This window comes from Neopsephotus bourkii, unplaced genomic scaffold (genome assembly GCF_033783945.1).
Source record: "Neopsephotus bourkii isolate Nb327-2 ecotype Australia unplaced genomic scaffold, CSIRO-AGI_Nbou_v1 NB_1825, whole genome shotgun sequence".
In the NCBI taxonomy this organism is placed as follows: Eukaryota; Metazoa; Chordata; class Aves; order Psittaciformes; family Psittacidae; genus Neopsephotus; species Neopsephotus bourkii.
This window is the reverse complement of record NW_026902298.1, coordinates 10,995,304-11,019,143: the sequence shown is the minus strand read 5'-3', so window position 1 is coordinate 11,019,143 and position 23,840 is coordinate 10,995,304. Positions and strand designations below refer to the sequence as shown.

General features: G+C 42.4%; 1 protein-coding gene across 11 annotated transcripts in view; it reads right to left on the bottom strand.

Moving 5' to 3' along the window:
- Positions 1 to 23,791, bottom strand: part of PHF21A (PHD finger protein 21A) — a 132,142-nt gene extending 108,351 nt beyond the window's left edge. For 5 of the 11 annotated variants that reach the window (XM_061343425.1, XM_061343428.1, XM_061343434.1 and 2 more), the window contains exon 1: positions 23,378 to 23,790. The gene's annotated coding sequence lies outside the window, so the exon portion shown is untranslated. Of the gene's footprint in view, positions 1 to 419; positions 664 to 22,790; positions 22,941 to 23,377 lie in introns of those variants that run through there. The other 6 variants (XM_061343431.1, XM_061343433.1, XM_061343429.1 and 3 more) reach the window with 4 other exon arrangements.
- Positions 23,792 to 23,840: the final 49 nt, after the last annotated feature.

Here is a 23,840-nt window from a genome sequence, read left to right as displayed (position 1 = left end):
AGGGCAACTTGCATGCAACAGGCAGGAAACAGACACAATTATACAATGCATTTTAAAATTAAGAAATAGAAGACTAACATGAAAATTTGTTGAACAACGAAATTTAACATGCATTTACAATTGAAAATGGCAATAAATACAGACAAGCCCTGCAATCACAAGGACTTCATGTTTAAAGCATCACAAGGAGCAATGAGGAGGTTTTCAGTGACGAATTTACAGAGATGAGCGACACAAGTTTCTACTGATATTACCTTTGCACACATAGCAGACATTTGCTAGGTACACACTTAACAATAAGGCAACAGTTAAAAATGCAGGCAGACTGTGGTTAGTGATTCTATGATGGGTACCCCTTACAACAGGCAATCACTTATACTTCCATATTTTTAAAGCTCTTCCCAAATCAGATGCAGTACCTTCAGTAAAGCTCTTCTCAGAGTAGCCACGAAACCTGCCGAGTTCTTCCAGCACACACAAGGAAAGATTAGGCTAACGGTACATCAAGAGGTTTAACTAAATCCCAGCTCTGCACAGACTTTATAGTTCTGCCTCCCTTTCTTCATGTAATTCATCCTGCAGCTGGGACACTCCCACAGGCAGCTAATCTATCTAACCAAGGCTCTCTCCTTTATCTTCTCCTCCAGCTGCAAGGTCCTACCACCAGCAGTTCTCATTCTTTTTATAGGGGAGCAGTAGACGAGCCCACAGAAAGCTGAGGTGATTCACAGATAGGTCTGAGGAGCACCAAGCAATAGCTTACGCAGCAAAAGCACTGGGCTAACAGAATAGCGACCTTCCTTCAGCAGTCAAGTTCCAGTGTGCAATAGCAGGTAGGAAGGAGACTGAGCATTTTGCTGCTTTCGGTTTTAACTACAGCAGTCATCAGGGAAGTTATCTTTCACTTTCCCCACCTGGTCAGAAGTTTGGCTTGAGGGTTATGTTTTCAGAGATCCAGTCACAGGGACACACTCCCCTCCTTTTGAGACTGGGAGACCTACAGAGCCAATGGGGAGGGGGGAAGAGGGGGGGAGAGGCATCTGAGTTTGTCAGGCATCTGAATTCTCTGTGTGCTGCTGGTTACTCAGGCAGAATAGAAATCCCTATTTTCTGCTTATCTTCATTACACCACAAGGATAACAGTTCTTTACTTGTTGACTGTATTGTTCAAGAAGAGACTGTGTAAAAAGGCTAAGGAGAGAAATAATCATTTAAGATGCACACTAAAATCAAGTCAACCAGTGATGGTTGTGCTATGGGTCAACTCTCATGTCAATATACTGGAACAAGCACTGGTCCAACACTTCCTCTTTGGCACAGTTCTTCTAATAAACTGCCCCCCTCAATTTCATTATTTTAGCAGACGCATAAAAAAAGGCCATCTTTATGTATATAAAAAACAGCAGCATGAACTTGAAAATTAGCTGCTAATGTACATCTTTGTGCTCTGTATTTTATGATATTGAAACATACTTAAAAGAATCCAGGAGTTCATTTTATCTATTGTAAAACTTCTGCTGTAACTTGAAGCGAGACGGCTCAAAATGAGACGCTATAAGTAAATCCTTGCCTTTACAACACTACAGATCACTGGCTCCAATGTGTCACTGACTTCTCCCTCAATAATTGTGAGAAGCCAACATGAAAATGATTTGCTCGGGAACAGATGTTCACATGACAAAAGTATCAAAGAACAATCATTCGTTTCTTAATCCCTCTTCAGATTTTAAGAACGAGATGAAAAAGGTAAAAGCTTCTCACCTGCTAGGAGTGATTTTTTTTCCTAGACAAAATACTGGCACTTTAATTTCACACAGTTCTATGCAAAATAAACCTCAGACTTCTGCTGATTCAGTTGGGTGCTCGGAACCCCATGAAAGGTGGCCGGGACCCTCTGCTGCTATCAGAAAGGTATCACATTTTCCTCTGCTCTTGAATAAATACAACACGCGTTCTAAGTACAACATTTACTAGAAAACATTCTCCATTTGAATTTGATTTGCCTTTTATTCAAGCTTATTTTATTTCCTCAGCTATTATTTCATTACGGTATGTTGGCATTTTGGCATCCCTGATCTGCAGAGCACAGAGACCCACAAAGAAAGATACAGACCATCTTAAAAGCCTCTAACAATAAGAACAGTCTGCTCTGGGTAGAGATTAAATTAATAAAATAAACAGTATTAGGCATTTCGCGAGTTCCTAGTTTTGTGGACTGCTAAATTATGATAGAGCACTTAGAGACATCAACATGTTTTACAAGTAGTCTAAATAAAAAGGCAGTAAACAGAATTAGGCAAAACACGCTTGTATCAAACTCAGAACTAGACAGAATATCGAGAGCTCCTTTCTCTCCTCCTCCATCCCAAAATAAAAGCGTGAGTGAGAAGGGATTTCATTACATTCTCAGAGCTGTTAGAAGGGAAGTCAGGCCCAGCCCCTGGCATCTCGCATGCAGGCTGTACACACTCCCAGGCACGTCACGCTTCTGAGCTATCTGCCTTCCCAAGGCCTCCAACGCAGCCGTCGCTAGGCCTAAATCAGGTAGGCTGCGTGCAGTGCTGCTGCAGAGGAGCCCGAGTCCACCCCTTCTCCCTTCACATTTAAAACACCAGATCTGCTTTTCCTCTTTGCTCCCTTCAGCGTCTGTGTTTTAAGACAAGGGAATCACAATTTATTGTGCAAGATGTGGCTCTAGTTTTTTCCTTCTTCGCTACATCAGCTTCCCTGCAGCTTCGCAGCCATCATCGGCTGTTGGGTTTTGCTCCTTGAATGCAACAGGACTTAGGCTGCAGCACTGCTGTCACAGCATACCACCAAGGGCAAAAAAATCCCTTTCCTCACTTGCTTCCTGCTGGGCTCTGAACATTCACATCTCCCCATTCTCTCAACAGATACCCACATCCAACATTGGTTCAGTATTCACCCATTTCTCCCTCTTTCAACACCAATTTCTGTTTATTTTCATACACAGCTATTAAATAAAAGTGCAATGAAGCAGTGGCCCAAGTACCTCAAGTGCTCTCTTACAGAGAACTTTATTTCTCTGCCAGGTTAATCCCAGTCTGACAGCTACTTTGAGCCTTTTACTTCATCTAATACAGCATTTTTCTGCTGTTAGGATTCCTTATCTACCTTGGCACTTTGCAACACCCAGGTTCAAGACAAGCAAAAACAAATAAAGAAGTTTTGTCTCTATATAGCATGAACTTTCTTATCCAGGCAAGAATGGAGCACTGCGATAAAAAACACAGTTTTTAATAGCTTTACCCTGAATGACATTTTGGGTAAAGTACTTGATGCAACACGGTCTCGTGAGACTGACACAAAACTACCGGGGAAACACAACAGCATTAACTAAGGTAGAGATGAAGTCTCAACATTCATCTCGCCAGGCTAAACAAAAAGGGGTAGTGTTCTGGAGGTCAAACGTATACCAAAATACTGCATAAAAACATACACACAAGGCTTCAAAGAACACTGAGACTCAGAGACAAGTACAAAAATACATGTTTTACCTGAATACTGGAGGCAAAAATGGTTTCGTTGCACTTTAAAGAATTAAAGAATCCACACCAAAAAATAGAAAACCCAAAGCCAATCTCCCCTTGTCCCAATATCACCACAGATTGTTCCTTCCAGGGAAGGCTCCACAGCAATTAAAAGACTTCCCAGACAATCCAGAGTACCTGAAGCTTTTCTTCTCTTTAATAAATATATAATTATTTAAACACTGATTTGATGAGCATATTGCAGTGGGAGCCCTGACAACACTTGATACGTGAAACATTTATGACAGAGTCCTAAGGAACTCTGTATTAGACAACAACCGACACAAAAGAGATGGACAAGTGAGAACAGCTGTATACACAAGTTTGCTCACGCACCTTGGAAAGACCTGCTTTCTCTTTCCCATTACAGGTTTGATTTCTGACCTCAAAATCTGAGCAGCTGTTTCCCCCTCTCTGTTCTGCACAATAGACCTGAACTGAATTACAAGGTTTATTTCAGCCTCTTGTTTTCCAAGAAACACCTGCCCTAGAAGGAAGGAAAAGCAGAACACCACCACCCTGCACACCCTCTGCTGCAAGAAAACATATATCCTGTACCAGGCAGGATCTCAGTCCCCAAAACAACATGAGCATTTTAAAGAATTCTAAAACAAGATGTGTTTAATGTCTCAGGTATCACTCCTAGTGAATAATAGTCCCTACTGTCATTTTAACCTGTGCTAAATATCATATTTTCAAACCACCTACTGGAGAAACATTAAGAATTCCGATTATTTCAGTCCTATTTTCTCAAGCTGCATTAACAAGCACATAATATCTGGCACAGGTTCTGGGGAGGGAAGTGGCTTTGTATCTACCTTTCATACACACCACAGTCTCCAGTCCTGGAAGAAGGCAGAATGATAAGTACTTTCTGAAGAGGACAGGATGGTTGTTTAGTGAACAGACCAAAGGCCCCTGGATCAGCAGTAGCGTGTGTGTGCGCCAGTTTCAGAACTGGTTCATTTGGATAGCCTCTGTCAAGCCACCTAAAGCATTTCATCTTCCAAACACAAGCACACAATAATGATAACCTGGTTTAGAACAATGCAAGTCATTTCTTGGCTTTGTATGTGTTAGAAGTGTCTGAATAAAGTTTGCTAATACACAGAACAATGGTTTGCCCAGGTAGAGGCAAAGAACCAAAGCAAACTTCAGCTGCTTCGGCTACATGTGCTACAAAACCAAAACACATTCATTCATGAACATCTTTGTCAGGCCTATTATTTCTAAAGTCTGCATAAAAGTTCTTACAGAAACAGTCAAGAAAACATTAATTTTTATGAATTAAACTTTCAGCATTTATTAACTTCCTGCTGCAGTCACACAAGTACACTACAGACTGTTCAAATTCCACAACAGATTAATACTAACCTACCAAAAACGCTTTTTTTCCACAACTTGCAAAGCATCACAAGATGCACCCACACAAGAGCACAAGCTGCTAAGAGCTGCCGAATATAATAATGTAAAATTATCCTTTAAATTCCCAAATGCACAAATAGCAAGGAAGTGGAAAAGGGGATGGTTCCCCCAACAATAATCTAAACCACCCAGATATCAGTGTGTACAATCTGTACACATCGAGGAAAGCTGAAGTAAAGGATGCAGATCCTACAGTGGGTAAATTGTCACAGTCTGGATGTCACATCTGCGAGTTCATGCATGACTCATTAGTCGTCTTGTCCTTCAGGCTAGAAGTCTTCTGGACAGAAGTGTCTGTCGCAGCCCTTCTTCCTACCCCTCAGATATGATAAGAGCAAACACATGTACTACTCTGTCAGTCTAATTATTTAATCCCCAATCAATACTTTGAGCAGCAAGGGAAAGGTAAATTCACATGCAGAAACATAACCAGCAAAATAAGCAGTATTTTCTAGCAATATTTCTGCTCTGAAAAGTGTCTGTTCCCACTTTCCTAAAAATTCAACTAATTAATACAAACTCCCCCCAAACAAAGCTGAGATGTTCTAGTTAAAAAAGGATAAACCCAATGAAAGTTAACACCTGCCCTTTGCCTGTCGAACTGCCTTAAAACTGGTCATAATACCCCTCACTGAGATCAAAGCTGAGTGAGGGAACCAGATTTTAGGTTTCAAACCAGAGTTTTAAATAAAACAGACAAGAATCCTACTACGATGACAAAAAGAGATAGGCAGTGGATTCTTGGTATTCATTCAAAACAATAAACTTACAACTGGTCGTTACAAAAACATGACAAACTTGATATAATTCATGGTACTAAGCTAACGCTGGCCATTGAGATCATCATTAAAAACAAACCTAAACCCCCTCATTTCTGAAGAACATTCTCTTCTGAGCATTCATACTGAAGATTGCAATCTTAATGAAATGAAGCTTTTGGACATCTAACTTCAAAGCAAAAGAAAAGGGACACTGGAATATACACATCTGGAAGAGCAAAAGGGTCATACACCATGTTGCATCAATAAACTAACAGGAAGGTGAACCCATTTGTATACCTCACGCCAACTTAAGAGTCAAATCCAGGAAAGAACCTCCCCCTTCTTAAGAATATATTAAAAGGCTGAAAATAAATAAAATGCTAAATAGACAAAAAGCAGTGATCCATTCAAAGGATGAGGGTTGAGTCTCTGAACATACTTTTAACTGATCTGGCAAAAAAGGAGTTTGCAGACATAATGATGCTTTGCATTATTGCAGACAGTTAAAATTAAAGCAAACTTCAAAGAGTTGGAGGGGATCTGATAATACCGAATGATTTTCATTTGTCATTTTATTGTCCTGTGTCGACAAGTGCAAAGTAACACACTCACAGGCAGAAATAGCTCTCGCTATAAATACACAACGATGAGTCTAAACTAGGCATTACTACTTACGAAAAAGACTGAGATTATTGCAAGCAAACAGTTTAACTCCTAGCAGCAGGAAAAATCTCACAAGGTATCAGAACCAGAACAAACAGGGAACATTGTGCTGTGATGCATGCTGCATGTAATTCTGGCTGCTCCACCTCAAAAAGGGGAGAGCCAAAAACGGTACGGAGAGGAATGACAACTAGGGAGCGCGTTTAAAACAAATGAAACTGGCTTTCTCCCATCGACCCACCATGTTCACAGTAAATGCAGTTAAACTGCATGGAACTTGCTGCTCTGGAACGCTATGGAAGCCACAGATAGAAACGGAGTTCAAAAAGGCAGCAAACAAATTCACCTATAAATAGTTTGATGCTGCTATTCACAGTGCAATAGCCCAAATGTAGCTTCCATCTCAGGCAGCAGCTACACAAGTGTCTGTCAGAAATTTACTGTTAATATTTCAGCAGCTGACAGAATTCACCCATTCCTACACCACTCAGTCAGCTGCTGCTGCTGGCCACTGATAAAGGCAAGATGTTGGATTAGATGGACATTTGGTCCAGCACAGTATGTTAGCTCTTACATTTAATCACACTGAGCAGCCATACCGGTATATGCCTTGGGTTGTTCTGGAGGTTGGTTCTTCTGGTAAATAAACCAGGCTATAATTCAAGCATGTAATGTTAAAAGCAGGAATTGTAACTTGTGAAGCAGAAATCAAACTGGTTTGTGCTTATTGTGTAATATAACACAACACCGGAATAAAGACACGATCAAATATTCAAGGGTACAGATTTTATTTTACATAACCCATCAGACTGCTGGAAAATTCTTCTAGAGGCCCCTCAGTAATCACAATTTCAGCCAAGGCAGATTCAGGCAGCTAGTCTCTCCTAACAGAGAAAGACCCAGAAAGTTGGAAAGCAGCATTAAACATAAGCCATGGATGTTTGCAGGAAAAACTGCCAAGACCTGTTTAAGATTGGCAACAACTTGGCTTCCTCCCAGCTGACCAGAGGAAAGATCTCCTGAACCAATGGATTCAAAGGGAATATGTAGATGAATGCCTGACTTCTCTCCAAGAAATCTCATCTTGCCAAAGTCATCAGGTCCTGTCTGACCCTGGAGCAGTACTGGATGCTCTCCTTTTTAATAAGGAAGCCTAGCTGAAGTACTACTCTCACAGAAAATGCATAACCTCAAGCTGAGGCCCAGGACAAACATTGAACAGCATTCTGCTAGGAAGTACTGCTAATCCTGCTCAAAAGCACTGCCTGAACAATTTGGTGAGTGTCTGCTTCCTCATTACTGTCAGCTTCCTTCTCCCTGACAGATGAGTTTTTGAAGATAGCCAAGCTGAAAGCCATGTAGGATAAACAAGCAGGTCTCAATCTGTAAGAAACACAGAAGTTTCATTTTCTAGAGCCCAAATTACAACAGGTCTGGAAAACAAAGCAAGTGGCCCGTACACATACACCACCTTTCAGTACTGCTGTAGGCAGTCAGATGAAGACAGATGCATCCAGTAAGCTCATCATTCTTATCAGGAACAAGCAAGTATCAAGGATTAAAATATATATAAAAAAGCAGAAGCTCCACGATCAGTTTCATGAGGCACAGACACTGCCTCAAAGCCATTACTGCCCAGCTACTCTGGTAAGGAAGCTGACCATGACCTGGTTTACGTGAGAAATCTCTTAAGCCACACAAAAAGACAACAAAGTAAGGATATTAGGGTGAGTTAACATTTCACTTTCATTTCACATAAGGGCTAGTATCAGGTTGGTTTGGAGTTCTTACAGTTTGTTTTGAGAAGAAGTTTTGTTATCTAGGTCAGTAAAACCCTGAAATTGGTCCTGCAGCAACAGCAGCGGAACACCCTCTTCATCCTGAAGATCACTTGTGCAAGCTACACCTGCAACAAACAGCACAACAAACTAACGAGTCAAAGTTTATTTGTAGTTGGGAACTTCCAATTTGCTATGTGTCTTCTCACTCCATAGGCTTCGTGTTTCAGCTTGAGTTTGTTCATAACCCCAGGAGAACCACAAGAAGATTTACTCATAACATGTGTGTGTGTAGTGAGTATATTCATGCTTCAGTGCTTCTGCTGATTATCCATGGGGCAACATGTCTCTCTTCTCCATCCCATTAATAAAGCTCACCATAGGTGCAGAGTTTGTCTTCCAGATACATAACGCAAAGTTTTCTTCTGAGGCGCTCCATCTGTCACTGAGAGCAATGTCTAGTACTAGGCAAGGTATAAAGACCTCTGAGCAGTACCAAGAAGCCTCTCAAATCTCACACATTTTTTGCTCACAATAAAGCACAAATGCTTATCCTCTTGTTCTCCTACTAAGTTCAAGGGGAGTTTCTGCTCTCCCTCTTATCTCCTGATACTTCTTCAACTATTATACAGGAAAAATCAGTTGACTTCAATATAGTCCAAAATACAGGCAATGATTTTGAGCCATCTTTTTTTCCTCACACGTTATGGAGACAGAGGAAGAACTGGGCAGCTATATGGATACCTCTATACAGTTTATGCCCGTTTGCCTGCAATTCCAAGCTACTGGTCTTAGTGATGATACCGGCTGACCCTTCTGGTGCGACAAAGTTCCCACACTGGGTTTCTTCACATTTCCATGACACTTGCATTTAAAGCAGAACTGCTTCCTTTGGCAACATGGAGAACAAGAATGGAAAGTCTTCACTCTGAAAAAATGCAGTGCCAGCCAACACTCTCTCTTTGGATCTCAGGCAATATACCTGAGAATTACATTGTCTATCATCCACATTCATTATTGCAGAATCATTTCATTAAGCAGTGATGTAACTGGGGCTAACTGCATGTGATCAGGAGAAGCATGCCAGTCACTAAACTGTTAACACCAGAAGATACTCCACAAAGTTTCGTTACACCCATCTATAAATCAAGAGGTCACCAAAACTAGAAGCCTGCATTACAGAAATCACATTGTGGAGTATGAGATGCAGTTGTTACTGAAGTTGCCTTGTATTTGGCCTTGAAGCTGTCTCCACAGTTACATAGTTGAGATGTCACAGCATAAAAACACTTCAGTAAAAGACTGCACTAAACCAGCTTACTGTGGAAAGTCAATCAAGACTTATGCAGAACCACTCGCAGAACAGGAACTCTAATGAGACACTAGGGGGGCATATGCCGAAGTTCCTGAGCTCTGCAAATACTCTAAGACACCAGCAGACACCTCAAGCAGTACCACTAAGGGTTGTAACTGGAGATACTGGAGACCAAGAGACATGCATTTAAAAGATCGTAATTCAACATCCCATCAGAACCCAAAAGCCTGATGCTATGGGTAGTCACAGAATCAACCACATAAAGTTCTAAGCAGACTCACACTTTTAAGTGATCTATTTACAGCAGACAGCATGCAGAAAGGGAGCTATACCTTTTATGTTTGCACTGGAATATACCGTCCTTATTAAGCAGAACCAGAAGAGTTAGTGGAAGCAATGCTGGATGTAGCCAACTGGGACAGATACAGAAATTTGGGTATAGCTGACTCTGCTGATTTTCCACTTGGAAAAGGTGTTTGTCCAAATAATATGGCACAAGATACCTGTCACTGAACAGTACTCACTTGGGAGACTTGGAGAATTCTGCCCCCATAAGCTGTACACAGAACAGTTTTAACACGTAGGCAAGACTTCAGCACTGACACTAGTTACTCAGTGTTCCACTTGCTGCACATCAAAATACAGCTAGTTGTGTGGAATGGCAAGTCCTTTGTACCAGACTCAGAAACTATGATGCAGAAACAGTGATATTAAGCAGTAAAGTTACAGGATCCTCACTCACACGCTGATCATAGACCAAGTACATTTCGGGGATGTTTCAGATTGGTAAATATGAGCACTAACCTTAACTCTGGCCCTCTTGAGACGTAACAGTATCTGTAAAAACATACCTATGTGATAATATGCAACTTCTTGTATTAAATGTAGCATAATGCAAGGGAGCTGGAAAGGTGGACAAAAATTTTTAACAGCAACAACCATCACCACCACCTTTTTCTCTGTTCTTTCAGGTTGTGCAGAACTTCCCAGGGCTGTTTCTTGGCACCAGTGCTTACCCATGCAAGTCAGACCTCACTGGATTTCAAATTCACGTTCATTCATCACTATGTCCCCTTGGCATCAGGTGGTCTCCCATGCTCATTCAAACCTCCACTTTTCCCGCAACCCAAGATAAACTAACATAAAAATATACCCAATACTTCAAAACCCAAGCAGCCTATTTATTTTGTACAACCAGTTTTACAAGAATCTCAGCTCCTTTGGGGCAAGCTCTACTTACTTGTACACCACTCGTACTTAATCAGTAAATCATTTTTAGGCTTGGTTTTGTTTACAAGGTAGCAACATTCAGGACTTGAAGGAAGCAGGCAGTTCACTGGATTAAACACACATGGGCCTCTGTTCCTAACTTAAAAGTCCTCAATAAATTTACTGTAATGCAGAAAAAATCAATTTCTCTCTGCCTCAGTTTCTAATCCGAAAGGAATACCACTACTTACCAGAATGACCTGTTATCTTTGAAGTGGAGCAGATTCTCAAGTAACAACAGGCACACCTATACTCAAGTGAATGAACTATGCTGATTCACAACAGCAGATTGCCTGGGCCAAATTCCATGCAGTATTAACAAGTCAACAGGAAGCACTCAAAAATTAATACCGATGTGCTCTGATTTTTCTTCCCCTACATTCCAGTCATCTGGCACTCTCATTGCTCCCTGCAAACATCTAGCCACAGGTATCAAGCTCAAATTCTGCCTTCCCCTTTTATTACATTCTTCCTCTTTACCCCTTAAAAGTGCTTTATTTCCTTCTCAAAAGCACACAAATGGGAACTGTAGCATCTGGAGAATGGTATTTGTAGCTGGGGTAGTCACACTCCATGTGGGAGTACTGATGGTAGTCACTAATCTGAAAGGAAGAATTCAAGTAACCATACACTTCACAGAAGTTCCTTTCTTCTCGAAACAGTAATTACTCAATGTAAGCAAGATTTACATGCTATATCACACAAACACAACACTGAAGCACTGTGCCAATCTAACATGCAATTGCATATACATACAATTAGTGTTTAACGGAAGGAAAGCTAAATGCAGGACTGCTGTGCAGTGAAAGTAGACTTCCAAAGTAGCCCCAAGAAAAACAACGTGTCCAAAACATTTTTACTCGCACTGATTGCCATGGATTTGTAACTGATTGTCTACTTAAAACAGAAAGACTAAACTGTAGATTTATTGTTTTTTAGTGGCTTTTATAACCAGCTATAACTGAAAGGCATTACCATTTCCAACCTTCACAATGCTGGTAGAGTGAAAGGGTATCAGTGAGGATGGTATGATTACACAGAAGCAGCAGCAGTTTGAAGGAGGCTTCTTGTGGCAGTTTTCCCTCTCCAACTATTTTTCTTCCCAAGGAGCCAGGCCCTATTCCCAGTGTGCTTCACACAGAGAACACAGTAACATGCTGCTGAGGGCCACTCCTCCTTGACATGCCCTCACACCAACATCACCATAACCTTTAGCCACTCTCACAGGACCTACTGATTCCACATACACAACAGCCCTACTCTAGCACTGTCCTGGGAGATAGAGACAGCCACCACATGGCAAGGAGGCTTAACCATAACAGCAGATGAGACAAAACACTGTGGGGTACCAAACTAGTACTGCATATGCCACAGAGACCAACACTCACATTAACATGTTTACAGTCACAGCACTACTGTGGTATCAGTGCAGTGCCCAGCATTACAGTAACTTCTTTGCAGTTACTCTTCTAATAAATTCTGTTATCCAAAAATTCATGCCCAGTTAAGAGTCCTGTGCTGTGCTAAAAAAAGATGTTTAAACACATCTCTCTCCACATACACACAGCAAAATTGTCATGCACTCTTCTCCTTACATTGTCCTTATATATCTCTCCTTGCTCTTTCAAGGACTTCTTTTTTTCCTCCTTTTAAAATGCCTTTGAGAAAAATCCCAGCTCCTTTCAATTTAAGACTCTGGTTACTACACACCGGCGGGGTGGCAAAAAGCCATATGAGGAACAAGAAACATACATGGAAGTTTATTGTGTGATTTTAAGTCTCTACTAATACAACTTCTGATCTCCAAGAAGCCCGTGTGAGTCTTATTGCTCACTGGACTACCAAAGACATGGAAAGCAATGTAAAGAAAACAAAATCTAATAGCACAATGGTCGTTTCACAGCTGAAGGCTTAAAATGTATCCTGCGCAAATGGAGAAATAGCAAAAGTTACAGAAAAACTATGCAAATAGCATTTATCCATATTATGCAAGAGTTCCTGAAGGGGCTGCAGGAGTCTCTGATAGACCTGAAAGAAAAATACAGGTGCATCTAATACATAGTATTTCTAAGACACAAACAAGCAGGGACTTAACAGATACTTGTCCCCTTCTTTAATACAAGTTTTCAGAAGCCTTAGGATAAGACTGCTTCTATGCATGATCATCCTTTATATTAAAAATGTATTTAACGTAAGGAAAAATCAGCATTTCTGGGCAAAACTGATCATGGGCAGAGAAGTGTAAGATTAAGTTAGAAAAGGGAAACCGGAAAGAAGGTCCCAAGTTTTGAGGAATCACACTTTTATCTTGCATCAGGAAGAAGTAAACCCAAGATCTGTGTTTTCACTCCTGCGACTTCAGAGCAATGACAATGTCAGTGCAAAACAACCACCTGAGGTAGTGGCATTCACACAGTCACAGAGCTGTGCTGAACTAATCAACTCTGGAGCTGAGAACATGCTGCACAGCGAGGCACTAACCTGGAGCATGCATTTAAGAGGCCAACAACATCAGGTTTTGACTGACTGCAAAACCTGCAGTGTTTCATTAAACACTGCACAATCTATTAGATTTCTGCATCAACAGCCAGGCATCCAAATGTAATTCCTGGAAGAAGTAAGGTGGGAGAAAACTGAGAGTTTTAAGCCAAGAAGAAACTGCCATACAGGAATGAGAATTATCTGAGGGGAGGATTTCCATATTTACTTGAGAGTATAAAATTCAAAAGAAAAGTGAAATATGCCAAAATGCAGGTGGAAAATGGAGGGTACATCTGAAAAAAGTTTCACTGTAACAAATGCACGCTGATTTCAGGAGCATCCTCAGAGAATGCAATAGAAGTGGTATGGTATGGTATGGTGGGATTACTCCCTGGGACAGGAACTGCAGTTGACTCAAGGACAGGTACCTGGTGTTCAAAAACAGCACAAACCTTGCTAGTGCATCCCCATTTATTCCTGACCAGAATGTACTCTCTGAAAGGGTAATAAGGGAAGCTCAGGTAGCCACATCCTTTCCGTTTGGGGTCGCTGACAAGAGCATCCTTAATGCTGCAAATACATGCTATACACAACAATAGATTTACATGATAAAGATGCTTATCAGAGACAATTCTTGCAAGCTAAGCAGCAGTGTAACAGTAAGGTATCTGGAGCTCCAGCTAGATGCAAATTAGCAAAACCCTTTGTTACCAGTAATAGAGGCCATTGTAGCCCTTTCATGAAGTTATGAAAAAGGTTGGGCGGAAAACCCTTTTTTTTTTTAATTGGGCTTTTGGTTTTTAACCCATCACAAGTCAGGGTATTCAAGTGTCGGACTGAACATCTCAACTGGGGCAGTTTGGTCACAAGGGCAAGAGGGAAAAGGCAGAGACCAAAAGTATTTCTTGGATACATCAAGGACTAATTTCTGGCTTTCAGGTAAAATTTTGTCATGTAAAATTAAGCAAAAGCCCTGAATAAATAGATTCCAAGTTCTTACAAAGAGTTACAAGAGCTCAATATTATCCACGTCTTCAAGGAGCAGCAAAGACACTAGGAGACAAAGTACCCAGTGTGAGATCCCCCAAGGGCTGGCAGCAGCAGTATCTTAAACAGACACCAGCTTCTTCAAACTTTGTCAAGTGTTTCGGTTCTGCAAAATCCACTTAGAACTACCTTTTCAGGGGAAAACAATGAAATCCTGGTACTCTTGATTCAACTGGGAAGCTTCCCAATGACTCAAGCAGGGCCAGGATGTCCTCCGTATCAGGCCGCATTTGCTCTTATGAGATAAGAAGTACTTATAGGAGAGTTTTTCTTTACAACTATGCATCAAACCCTTTTGTACATCCCTCTTACCCACATTCCTTATCTAGAATACCCTGATACAGCTGCGTTACAAAGGGCACTGTCGCAGGCGCTCTACAGAGGGTAAAATGTCCTTGAAAGACAAGATACATCATCTTTCCACTACATTTAGATTTATCTTGTTTTTTTCTCCTGCCTGTTGTGTAGGCCCAATCAGCCACTGAAAGGGAATTTCATCCTTATGCTACAACGGCAGCCTTTCTAATCACGTCAATATACTAATAGTAACTATTTCAACTAACCGCCTGTCCTGTCAGCAATTTGCTCCACATAGGCTGTGAAGTGGCTAGTAATACAGTTTTAAGTGTTCCTATCTGTTTACAAACTTTGTTACAGCATATGTAAGGTTTAAGATGATTCTCTGTATAGATTTACCCTTCTGTATCAGTTTTAAACACAAGCACCAGCAAGGTACACAGTATACAATGCATCAATGCTGACAAAACACATTCCCTGCCTCAAAGAAGCTACTACCACCTAAATATCTGTCATATTCATAACCTGTGCAAGTAAAGCAGAGCACAACTTTTTGTTGATCTGGGGTATGGAGGGTTGGCATAACTATGAAGCAAATAGGAACTTTAAATTTATACTGAGTGGAATTTCCAGGCACTTACTGGAAGAATTTTGCCAAACAGAAATAGATATAAGCTAATTATGGTGAATACAAAGAAGCTACTCCCCAACATTAAAAGTTCAGAGGTCTTAATCATACTACTATTTATATAAGGTTCCGATTTTAGGCATTCAGATATTCCAACTTCTGTGGGACTTAAAAGTAAAACACACATGACTTCTTCCAAGACTGGAGCTCCAATTAATTACCCCAGAAACATCAAACAGGTTTACTTCATCCTGTTTGGCACTTAAATATAAACCTTTCTTCATGATTCTCCCACACAAGCTGAAGAACAAAGAAATTGACTTGGATCTGTTAAAGTCAGTTTTTAAGTGAGCAAGCACTTAAGATAACTGCAGCATCCAGAACGTGGCACACATGACTACAGCACACACTAAAACTTGCTACTGGGCTAACAACTGAATTCAAATTAACACCCAGGTTAACTTGAGCAAATCGCACTGAACACTGTTAGTTAACATCTTGTATAAAAACACACAATTCCTAATGGGCATGAAAAAAATAAGCATTCTGAAAGTTACTATTCCCTTACCCCTACTCCAGGAACACTTCACCTTCAATGCAAGTTCAAGCGCAGTGGCGAGGGCTGAAACACGCAGGCCAAAACCTGCCAGATATGCTGAAACATGCAAGCCAAAACTCACCAGATGTGCTTTGCGGGTGGTTGCAGCTGCCAACACCTGAGTTTGAGACCCTGCACCTCCCTGGTGACCAGCAATGATGTCACAATACCCATAGAAGCCTCCCCAGTTATGTTACATACAGCAACATCATCATCATTCAACCCCAAGAAACAAGAGCTGAGAGGTCAGGAGATAAAGAGCCACCCAAATCCCCTTCTGCTTTGACAGAAACCTCCTGTGATGGTTGGGCAGCATTTTGAAGGGTGAACTCAGCAACCACGTTGCCTCCTCCTTCTGAAGGTTTCCGTCCAGAACGTTGCCTTGAAAGGTTAAAAATCTCCAGAATATCAAACAGGACACTTGCCAGCACAGCTGAAGCCAGGTGTAAGCGTAGTTATTAATATATCCTTTGTACAAAACCATACAGGCAGTTGGAAAACTTCTTCCATTGACTGCTTTTCTCTGAATTACAAACCGTCTTCAACTTGTGAACAAAAATACGTGCTGCTACACAGTGATAACAACGCAGGTTTAAGCTGACCAACTAAGCACGACAAAAGGTATCAAGTGACTCAGTTTCTACATCATCACTGCATCTTCCACTTGTCACCCTGAATCTCCAACTTCTGCTCAGGAGAACTACAGCTCCCAGGATGCATTAGTACGTGGCAATCCAGGCAGGCTACTCAGATAAAAACACAGCACTGCATACTGGTGCCTGTAGTTTCCAGGAGCCACATTCTTATCGAAGATGAGACCAGATGTAGGCCATATTGCACACTTGCACGGGCCAGCAGACAGCACACACGTACTGTACAGGGTGACTGCTGCTAGTAGCCATCAGGTAAAGCTGGATCAATATCCAGTCGCATACATCGAACTTCAGAGGACAAAGACTTCAGTAAAAATAAACATCAGCTAACTAACAATTCCCAAAGCACCATCAGCAGCTCAGCTGCTTTCAAACATGCAGAACGGGCCATACTTTCTAACACCTTTACGGTAAAGTGCAGTAAGAACTCACCCACCCCCAAGACGGCTATATTTACTAACACTAAAGTGTGCTCTTCTGAATACCAGCCAGAAAAGTGTGTTTGATATGGGGCATATTCACCCTGTTCACAATTTACTAATCTGGAAACAAATTACTCTCTTCCTCCATTTCTACAATGTGCTGAAGCAGGAGCTTGCCTCTCTTGCAAAAAGAAAAGCAGAGCTTAGCTGAAAATTAAATAGCTGTGTCTCAGCATAGGCCTCAGAGAGGAATACGCTGTACTTCAGTAAAGGGAAGGGCAGCTCCCCCTACCAGTCTGTTCTAAGAAGGTTTTAATCGAGGAAGGAAACAACCAGGGATCAAAATGAGCAAGTCTCCCTTTCTTTTCTCTCCCTTTTCCCCACAGGCTCTGGATTATTATTACTAAAAAACAGTAATATGAATACATAATTCCACCCAAGTCCTTCTAGATTTCACTAGTCCCTGTCGAACAAGCAGGGTTTCCAAACTAGCAGGCAGCACTGCAATAGAAAAAGGACCACGATTCTGACCCAAGAGAAAGACACCGTCCCGCTGCAACAGAGACACAAACAGTGATGCTCCAGTCACCCAAGAGTCATCCTGATGCACTCCCCTACTGAGGCAAGAGGCCGCAGGAGCATCTGAAGGTTTTGTCAATACAGCAGTACTGTCCACAGGCCAAAGACAGCTGTTGCCATAGTTACTATCAGCCAGCTTATCAGAAAATAATTATTGCGATTACTCAGAAGTTTTGTTAAAACAATTTAAAGCTTCAATACGATACCACTTGGTCTCTTCAATTAACTGTTTGCAACTGCGCTGCTTTCGGGATCCACACAGTTAACAACGCTTGGATCTGCAGGGTTGAAGGGGAGCAAGGGAAGGAATCAATGCTCCTTCTCCCTTTCGCACTGACAGCTTGTATTTCACAGGCAGGAACAACGAAACCGAACCAACCATACGCTCGGCTGCTGTGTTGGAGTTCTCCTCTCGTAGGCCTGGAGACCAAGTACAAGCGCAGGCCATCTTAGAGGCACAGGCTCCAATCTGCCCTCACTTGCTTTAAGCAGTCACATTCCACAAACACATGGGCTACGTTTTCCAAACACATTTCTAATCACGGATGCGATGGTAAGAGCCCCTCAGTGAAGAGGCACACACACAGTTCCTATAGCAAGTGAACTTGGTAACACTCCCTTTTGTCCTACAGGCACAGCACTGTCAGGTGGAAGGGCTGATCTGAAGAACACACGATTTAAGAGATCCGACATTAAAAAAGCACAGAACTGTGTGAACATGGCCTACAACAGAGCTCACATAAGGAGTGAGGCTGTGCCTACTTACTGTCTATAAACGCATTCCACTAGTAACAACAAACACTAGGTTAGGGCCGAGGGGAAACAGTACTGGCGGGGGGGGGGGGGGAGGAGGGGAATGTATGTTTTCTGGTGTGGGGTTTTTTAAGCATGCTTTGAGCATACAATCTGATCAAAGAGTGTTTGCAATGACAGCAAACGTGAAATCTCAGGTAAGAGGGAACAAACGAGAGGTCAAACCATCTCAGCAAAGAGCTTTCAAGGCACAGGGTGCTTGCTAATTCCAACTGAGGTATTAGAATGATGTGCACAGTAAAACAGAAAATAAATGCTGCAAAGAAGCCAACATCAAGTAGCACATTCCTTCCTCAAAAGCCAGGGATGATCAAAGTATTAAAACAAAAGATGCTGTGGTAAATTGGGGCTTTGTTAGGGCAGCAGGCACAGCAATGCTCTCGGACCGAAGGGACCTTTCAGAACTTTCTATAGCTTTAAGAATCATGTTAAGGACAGGGGATTCTGTCAAGTCTGATGTCACACGAATGCACCTTTCCTCAGCACTAAGCACATTTTAAAACCTCTTTTGATCTTTGTATGTTTTATAACCATTCTATATCCACACTTGCCATTTTGCTTTTGTGAGATTTTGACATAACAAAAGCAGACTCAAACTTAAAATCACACTTAACCGATTTTAATCCAGTGAGGAACCTGGTAAGGTGCAGGAGCCAAAATGTATTGAAAACTTATTAAAGAAACACAGGGTTGTTCTCTTGGGGTTTTGGGTTTTTTTTGTTTGTTTTCTTTTTTTAATGAGACTGTATTTACAGCAAGAAAAAAAGGAAAATAAGAAAATACAAAGTCCCCCTCCATCCCCAAATGTAAATAAACTTCTTTTTTGCCTGCATTATGCATATCCTGCCACTGGCACAAGCCAGACACCGGCTTTGTGCTATAGTGAACATGAAATATTAATGTAAGATACCTATAAAACTATTCTTCAGTTTACCCTCTATTTACAGGGTACAGATGTAAGTATCTTGCCCCATGCATTGGGCAGACATCTCAAAACCCTCCTGCGCACTGCCCCACCTTCCCAGTATATGGTTTGTTCCTAAAAAAACCTTTGTGCAGTTCAAACACATCAGAAACAGGATGTGAGCTGCTTTCTGGCACAGAGTAATTGAACAAGGGCAATTCACAATCATACAGGAGCCAGGCCTTTTGTGGAGTCTTACACTTCTAGTACACAGCTACACATGTGACTGCACAGTTGTGAGCATAAAGGGTGAAGGGGACAGTGAAGAAATACTATTAGAAGCTCAATAATAGGTTTTTAGCACTGCCCTTTTTACACAAGAAGCCTCTCCTGATGGCGGGGCTGCTTTACAGCTCACATCACACCATGATGGCGCTCTGAAAAGGAAAGCCCTATCACGCTACTAAGGTCTTTCTGGAAGATTTTAAGTAAGCAAAACCCAACAAACCCAAAACAACAGTAAAAAGGTTAAGTCACCAACATGTGTTTTTCACATGATGTTCATCTTGAGTTTCTGGTACCCATGCAAAATGCCCATAACATAGGAAATAAGGTAAGTCCATCAAGGTTCCTACCAACTGGTATTGAAATGAAAGTGAAATCTCCATTGGAAATAACTTCCAGTAGTATCAATTCACTTGACTGAATAAAGTTCTCCATGGGTCTGACAGTAAGTAGACAGGAACTGAACAGATACAACGTGTTCACATGCAATCACGCCCATTATAAACAAAACAACATGAACAACCCAAGTGATAGCCAGGCCCATTATTAAAGCATCCCAACTGCACATAGAATTTAACAACTTTTTTAGGAGCCATTAAAACACTTTTATTAAAAAAAAAACAATAAAAAACGGTAAAATTACCTCCTTTGTACAGATCGAGCCCAAGGATTTGTCATTTCCTTTTAATTGTAATTTCTATAGTGAAGTTTCACAGACATACACAAAACCTCATCTTTAAAAAAGAAAAGTTGTAACAAGAACTATTTAGGCCCAATACTTGAAACACAGCTGAAGCTGAATGGCCTAGGGTGAAGAAAGATCTTTACAAAACCTAAACTGAAAGTAGTGATCCTGCTGCTGAAGCAGGAAAACACAACAGTGTTTTTCTCTTAGCAGCATAAGTTTCAGTTTCCAACTTTTGCTTTAAGTTCTTTGAAGGGAAAGTTTTGTATTTTTACTCCCTAAAGGAAGAAAAACATTTTCAAATGCCTTCTTCAACCTCACAACAAATCCAGCTTAGAACACACACAGAGAAGAGCAAAGATTAAAAGCTTTCAGGTAGAAATCTTATGATGACTAACAGTAAAATAATTATTAATAACATTCTTTAACGGGACACTTTGAATTATACACCACTAAAAATCACTAACTGAAACAAACAAAAAAAATCACACTAATGGGATCCACTTCAAGTTTGCTGTCACTCAGATCAGTGCGAATAAAAACTGGAGGTATGACATAGCTGATATCCAGTACATACTTAGCAAGCAAGCACCTACCTTCTGCTGGACAAGGTCCCTTAAGACCTTGAAGTCCTACTCCAGACATGCTACTACACAACATGAAATCAATGGATAAAGAGGTTGCTTCATACTCCCTTCTCTATCAGCTCAAACTTGTAGCTGATGTAACTAGCATAAAGTAACCTAATTTCTCTAGCACAGTAAGGCTGAAAGGTTTAAAAACATTCAAGCAGCACTTCATCTGTTTGGGGTTTTTTTAATACAGTATTAAAGTTTCATTTACTGAGCTAGAAAATTCCTTTCTAGAAAATAATAATTAAAAAGAAAAAACCCCCACAGAAACAGTTTCACACAGCTATCATGAAACATACCCAGATATATTCCCAAAGCCTGTGATCCTTCTAAAGTGTAGTGATTAACTTCAACTAACATGGGTAGTTATGCACGTTTCATTTCCTACTTTAAGATCCAGTTCTTGCCAGTAAGCTAACAACACTATTTAAAGATAAACTATAAAATTGTATTGTACACAATCGCTAGCAAGCTCAATATAAAAGTTTGAGCATTACATATTAACTGGGTAGAAGTTATGATTTTCAGATTTTTAGGGGTTTGGGGTTTTTTCTCCCAATTTGAAAAGCATGGTTTTGTTGGGTTTTTTTTTCCATAAATTAAGCTCCAAAATAAGCCTCTTTTCATCCAAGTTAAACATTCCCTCCCTATGTAGCACATCCAGCTCACCAGCAAGCTCCGGGCAAGCCCAGGAAAGCCAGAGGAGGCTGACTTCCAGAACTGAAACTAAGCAGGTGCCTTCATTGTTAGAAGTGAGCACAATGGGAAAATAGAAAGAGGAAAAAAAAAAAAGTAAACAGCCAAAACCCTTTTGCTTTCTAATACCTGAAAAGCTACAGCTAAGCAAAAAAGATGTATCTATCTATATGGGTGCACAGGAGCATCTGTCCTCTAACCTGATAGCAAGCAACAGCGTACCTAGCTAGGAAAATGCCACTGGCCCAGGGGAGCCTGCTCCTTCCCAGAGCCATGCCATGAGTGCCCACACATCCCCACCGCACTGTACAGTGCTCAGACCCACCGCACATCACCGCATGCAACTTCCTCGTGACACGCAAGTTATTACCCCCAGTGGGACCTTTCTACACGCAGCCTCCACAGTGAACAAAAGTTCATTGTCAAGCTCAGCGCCTGGGTCCAAACAAACATCCAAGGGGGCAGGAGGGGGGAGGAAGATGGGAATTGTACTCCCTATCCACAAGCATAAGATTTGCAGGATAAGAATCACCGTTACTTACAATTAAAAAGTGGGAACAGGTGTAGTAGATACCATACTTTGATAGCTGAACAAAGAATATTACAGCACGTGACTGAAATGTGATGACATTTGTTCACCAATCGAAAACAAAAGCCACTCTCCAATGGCACTCTTTCCTCCACCCCCAAGAATTAGGAACTTGGAAATCTCTCCATATTGAAACACATCTGTTCATAGCCTCATTTTTTGACACTTGAGAAGAAGTTGAATGAAGAGCTCCATGCATTAATCCAATCCGAATTCACCTAAAAACCTCAGCATACAATCCACCGAACTGCAGAGGTGTTTTGGGGGAAAAAGAAAACCCAACAAAACTTTACCGATGGAAAAGCTCGGAATAATAAAAAAAAAAAAAATCCCATACACCACCATCAAAATAAAAATAACAATAAATCCCGCAGGAAAGCAAGTGAAGAAAGGAGCATGCACAAGAGCACTAGACCAAATGGCAGAGTCCCACATACAGCCACACTCCACCTACACGGACGCAGGAGGGAGGGAAAAAGAATAAGAATGAAGAAGTAGCCGTGGCTAAGGCCAGGAGCCGAGCGGGGCAGGAGCGAGAGCCCCGGCCCCAGCCCCGTATCTGTGCGGGAAGGGCAGCCCCGGTGCGGGGAGGCGGAGGGGGGGCAGGCCCGGCTCCGGAATAACAAGTTGCAGAAGAAACGGAATTTTCCCGGCGCTGCTCGGGCCACAAAGACGAATGAAAGGAAGGAGGGGGTAGAAAAAAATACATAAAAAGGCACAAAAAATGCACCGCAGCAGCGGGTTTCCTATGAATTATCCATCGCGGAAAGCGGCATCATTTCCCAGATAATAATAAAACTTCCCCGACAGCATCGCGGCGAAAGGACCCGACCGAGAGAAAAAGGGCCTGGAAATAATCATCCTGAAGGAAACCGGAGGGGAGGGGATAAACCTCCCTCCCCCACCCCATCCCCAGTGCAATGTGTCATCTCCTTCCCCTGCTCCTCCCCCCAACCCCAATGTGTCACCTCCTCCTTTCACCCCAAGTGTCACCCTCCTCCACCTCCACCGCTCCCGCTCGCAAAACTTCTGCCGGCGCCCGCCGGGGAAAGGCCGAGGGGGGGAACCGCGGCGGTGCCCCGGGACGCTCCGCTCTTCCCCACCACCACCAACACCCCCCGAGGGAGGGGACGGGGAAAGGAGGGGAGGGGGGGGGCGGGGAGCAGCGGAGAAGTTGCTGCTCCTCATCGCCAAGTTGGCCCGGAGAGTGCGGCGGCCCCGCGGTGGGAGGGATGGGGGGGAAGGGGAGGACAGGGAGGAGGAGGAAGAGGAGGAGGAGGCGAATCCGAAAGGTGGGATACTACACCCTGCTGGCAGCGGCGGTGCTGGTGCGGGCCGGCCCGGGTCCCCCTGGCAGGACCTCTGTGTGAGGGGGAGGACTCTTCTTCATAGGGGGAGGGTGCCGGCGCCGCCGCTCCTCCGGGCCTCCCTGTCCCCCTCTTCTGGGCGCCTCTCTCCTCCTCTCACTTTCTTTAAGCTAAGCGGGGAGTGGAAGATGGTAGGTTGCTCCCTTCTCCTCCTCCTCCTCCTCTTCGCTCGCTCTCGCCTCTGTGGGGTCCTTTTCCTTCCCCCTGTCCGCGGGGGGCTCGTCCTGCGGCGGGGAGGAGGGTGCGGGCGGGGAGGGAGGCACGAAGCCGGCGAGGCGCAGGAGGAGACAAACTGTGACACAAAAACAAGCCGAGAAGCTGAACTCTTCTTCAATCCCATTCACCCGGCCCGGCCGCAGCACCGCTTGCAGATCCCTCCGCCGCCGGCCTCCCTCCCTCCCT